This window comes from Globicephala melas, chromosome 2 (genome assembly GCF_963455315.2).
Source record: "Globicephala melas chromosome 2, mGloMel1.2, whole genome shotgun sequence".
In the NCBI taxonomy this organism is placed as follows: domain Eukaryota; kingdom Metazoa; phylum Chordata; class Mammalia; order Artiodactyla; family Delphinidae; genus Globicephala; species Globicephala melas.
The window spans coordinates 163,479,655-163,484,677 of NC_083315.2; the positions used below are offsets into that span (position 1 = coordinate 163,479,655).

Here is a 5,023-nt window from a genome sequence, read left to right on the forward strand (position 1 = left end):
TGTTATTTTGGTCTGTCCTGCATGGACTCCCACCTTCTTTGAATACCGACATCTCAATTTGCCTTTCTCAGCCTTGATTCACACAGTTTAGGTGGAGCCAAACCCTCTCCCCACCCAGTGAAGATGGGCAATTGGCTCAGGTCAGGCCAAGCCAAGGTTGCCTTCCACTTGACCACAGTGATGGGTTTAGGGATATTAGGTGACTCAAGACAGGTCCACAAGACTCAAGGCCAGATTCATGCTGGGACTTCAGAGGGAAAAGCCTTGTCTTTTTACCAAACTCTAGACTTTATTTATTTATCTTCGTTTCTGTGCGCCACTTTCTCAAGTTGCGGCGAGAGGGGGCTACTCTTCATTGTGGTGCGCGGGCTTCTCAATGCTGTGGCTTCTCTTGCTGCGGAGCATGGGCTCTAGGCACGCGGGCTTCAGTAGCTGTGGCGCACAGGCTTAGCTGCTCTGCGGCATGTGAGATCTTCCCGGACCAGGGCTCGAACCCGTGTCCCCTGCATTGGCAGGCGGATTCTTAACCACTGCGCCACCAGGGAAGTCCCAAACTCTAGACTTTTAGATGTAGGTGTGATGCTAGTCAGTTTAACCATGTTAGCAGAGAGGTAGGCAACTCTAGAGGTGGAGAAAGTGTGTGTGTGTGTGTGTGTGTGTGTGTGTGTGTATGCACGCGCGCGCTCATGCCTGGGTGTTCACACGCTTGGGCATGGTGGGGGGAGAGGAGAAAGAGAGAGAGAGCGCGTGAGAGAGCATGCAAGCCACCATTTAGTCACTTGGATACAGCCGTGCCTGAAACTGGATACACATCACCGATATATTCCCATAGTGCTTCAGCAAATTTGAGTTGGTTTCCCGGGCTCTCTAGCAAAATAACTTGAATAATACAACAACACAGAGCAAGCCTCAAACTAGTCTGCTTCTCAGTGGAACATCCCATGGTGAAAGCAGTTGTCAAGAAAAAGGAATACGGTAGACTGTTTAGTCCCAGGCCTTGAAAGTTTGTTGTTCTCTCCGTCTGGACTCGAGGCTTCTGTCGCAACCATGCTTCTCCAGATCATCATTCAGGCCAAGAGGCATCCTAGCTTGATCCCTATCTTCATATTTACTGGAGTGGGAGGTACTGGAGCAGCGCTGTATGTCTCGCACCTGGCGTTGTTCAATCCAGATGTCAGTTGGAACAGAAAGGATAACCCAGAACCCTGGAACAAACTGGGTCCCAATGATCAGTACAAGTTCTATTCAGTGAATGTAGATTACAGCAAACTGAAGAGAGAAGGTCCAGACTTCTAAATGAAATGTTTCACTATAAAACTGCTTAGAATGAAGTTCTTCCAGAAGCCACCTGCACAATTTTCCACTTAACCAGGAAATATTTCCCCTCTAAATGCACGAAATCATGTTGGTGTATTGTGCTGGGGTTTACACTGATTAATAAATAGTCTGAAACTTGAAAAAAGACAAAAGAAAAAGGACTACAAATTTATGGACAAGCATGGAACTGGGAAAGTTACCTCCCCCCTCTGCGCCCAAGTTTCTGCATCTGTGAAATGGGGATAATAATGAAACCTCCCTCGCGGCATTATTGTGATTAAATAAGTCAATAAGAAAAGTGTTATATGAAAGTATCCCAAATGTTGGTACGATTGGTACTATTATTAGTTATTGTTACTATTATTGTTATTTCCGTCGTAAAAATGATTATATCAATGCTAGAGTTCTATTGCTCTATGTGAAGGCTCTACCCTGGAGTCATATTTGAATTGTTACCAAGTTGAATTAACTACACATAGGGTCTATTATTGGATACATTGAGCATTTATTCAATCATTCAGAAAGGAAATCCCAGCCAAAAACAAAAAAGAAAGAAAGAATTACAAAGGAACTTCCCTGGCAGTCCAGTGGTTAAGATGCACTTCCAGTGTAGGGGGAGCGAGTTCAATCCCTGGTCGGGGAACTAAGATCCCACAAGCTGCTGGGCTCCCCAAAAAAGGAAGTCCACATCCAAGTCTGGGATCTGGCCTGACTCCTGAATCCACAGGGAGCACCTGTGGGCAAATAGGAGACCCCTGGAGGACAGGGTCCTTATCACTACAAGAGCCTGTGGCTCCATCTGCGCCTGTGGAATCAGGCAAACTTCCCTTCTCTGTGGAATCCAGGAGGGAAACAAGTATTTTTAAGGGAACGGAGGGAAAAGGATAATGGTAGCTTTAGCTTGAATCTGAGGCTGCTGTAAGAGAGAATAACAGTGTTGGTAATTTCTCCTTCCTGTTTAAGCACTTTGGTGAAGTGCCTTCCCCTAAATTAAACTGGGAAGTAAGAAAAGACTAGTTCACATGCCAGCATACAGACCCACAGGCCCACTTGGCTGCAGATTTCTAGCACACGGGAGTTGTCTTAGAGGAGAACTGGGGAACTGGGCCAGACTGCAATAGCAGAACTTCCCTCCACTGCGGGAAAAAAAGAAAAAAGAAAATGAACTTCAGTCATCTCAGTCAAAAATGTACTGAGGTTGGGCTTCCCTGGTGGCGCAGTGGTTGAGAGTCCGCTTGCCGATGCAGGGGACACGGGTGCGTGCCCCGGTCCGGGAGGATCCCACATGCCGCAGAGCGGCTGGGCCCGTGAGCCATGGCCGCTGAGCCTGCGCGTCCGGAGCCTGTGCTCTGCAACGGGAGAGGCCACGACAGTGAGAGGCCCGCGTACCGCAAAAAATAAATTAAAAATAAAAATGTACTGAGGTTTTCTTCCCAAATCCTTTATCTTTCTTCTCAGTCTCTTTTTCCTCCTTCTCCTCCGCCTCCTCTTTTTAAGAAAAACTGTGGTAACATATACATATATGTTATACATATATGTATATGTATACATATATGTTAAAAACTGTGGTAACATATACCATATCCATAATGTTAAAGTGTGCCGTTCAGTGGCACTGAGTACTTTCACATTGTGCAACCGTCCGCATCATGCATCTCCAGAACTTTCTCATCATCCCACCCTGAAACTCTGTCGACATTAAACACCAGCTCTCCATTTCCCCTCCCCCTAGCCTCTGGTATCCACTATTCTACTTTCTGTTTCTATGAATTTGACTGCTCTAGGTCTCTGATATGAGTGGAATCACACTGTATCTGTAGTTTTGTAACTGGATTATTTCACCTAGCTTAATGTTTTCAATGTTCATGTTGTGGCATGAGCCTGAATTTCCTTCTTTTTTAAGACTGGATAATGTTCCATTGTATGTACCACATTTTGTTTATCTATTTATCTGTTTACGGACACTTACGTTGCTTGCACCTTTTGACTCTTGTGAATAATGCTCCTATGAACATGGGTGTACAAATATACATGTTCCAGTACCTGATTTCAATTCCTTTGGCTATATGCCCAGAAGTGGAATTGCTAGATCATGGGGTAAATCTACGTTTAATTATTTGAGGAACCATCATACTGTTTTCCTTAGCAGTTATACTGTTTTCTATTCCCACTAGCTATGCACCATGGTTCAATTTCTCCACTTCTTCACCAGTATTTGTTATTTTCTGTTTTTCTTTTTTAAAAAAATAATGGCCGTATTAATGGGTGTGAATTGGTATCTCATTATGGTTTTGATTTGAATTTCCCTAGTGATCAGTGATGTTGAGCATCTTTTCATGTGTTTAGTGACTTTTTGTATATCTTCTTTGATGGAATGTCTATATATTCAAGTCCTTTGCTCGTTTTTTAATTGAGTTATTTGGTATTGTTGAGTTGTAAGAGTTCTTTATATATTTTGAATATGAATCCCTTATTAGATATATGATTCACAAATATTTTATCCTGTTTCCTGGGTTGGCTTTTCACTCTGTTGATAATGTCCTTTCATGCACAGAAGTTTTAAATTTTGACGTAGACCAATTTATCTGTTTTTTCTTTTGTTACCTATGCTTTAGGTGTCATATCCACAAAATCATCACCAAATCCAACGTCATGAACTTTTTTCTTTATGTTTTCTTTGAAGAGTTTTATACCTTTGACTCATGTTTAGGTTTCTGATCCATTTTGAGTTAATTTTTGTATATGGTGTAAGGTCCAACTTCATTTTTTGGCATGTGAATATCCAGTTTTCCTGTCACCATTTGTGGAAAAAAAAAAACAACCCACAATGTTTAGTTTTGAAAACACTCATAACTGTGAGGTGTAAGATCTTTTCTCACTTCTTTTAGTGTTTGCTTTGTGTATGTGAAGCTCTGTGAATAGCTATATACTCATGTAGAACTGTTATGTTTTTTAATGAATGATCCTTTATCATTGTGAATTGTTCCTCTTTTTCTCTGGTTATATTCTTTATCCTGAAGTTCACCTTGTCTGATATTAATATAGACACTCAGCTTTCTTATTATTAATGTTTGTATAGTATATCTTTTTCCATTCCTTTATATTTAAATTAGATCTCTTGTAGGCAATGTTCCATTGGGTTTTACTCTCTTATCCAGTTTGACTTTTAATTAAAGTATTTTTATTTAATGTAGTTTGTGATATGGTGGGAGCTAAGTCCAACCTTACTATTTTATTTTCTACTTGGTTATTTGTATTTTTTCCTCTTTTCATGCTATCTTTTAGATTATTTTTAGATTCTATTTTCTCTCTATTGGCTTATTATCAGTATCTACTTGCCTTATTGTTTTGATGGAGTATAGAGTTCACAATAAGCACCTTTAACATCACAGTCTACTCTCAAATCGTAATATACCACTAATATGTACCCTAAGAACCACACAATAGCTGTACTTCCATTTCTCCCTTGGGGTCATTTAAACAATTGTTGTCATTCACTTTACTTCTACATATATAATAACCCCCACAATACATTGCTATTATTTTTTTCCTTAAATGGTCAATTCTTTTTAAAAGAAAATTTTAAATTAGGGAGACACTTATTTTGTATTTATACACACATTCACCACTTCAGTGTTCTTCCCTTCGTGTAGAGCCAAGCTTCCAACTGGTATCATTTTTCCTTCAGCCTGAAATGTTTCCTTTA

General features: G+C 40.8%; 1 pseudogene; it reads left to right on the forward strand.

The window, feature by feature from the left end:
* The first annotated feature begins 1,047 nt into the window (after positions 1–1,047).
* LOC115867343 (cytochrome c oxidase subunit NDUFA4 pseudogene) lies at positions 1,048–1,412 on the forward strand (annotated as a pseudogene).
* The last annotated feature ends 3,611 nt before the right edge of the window (positions 1,413–5,023 follow it).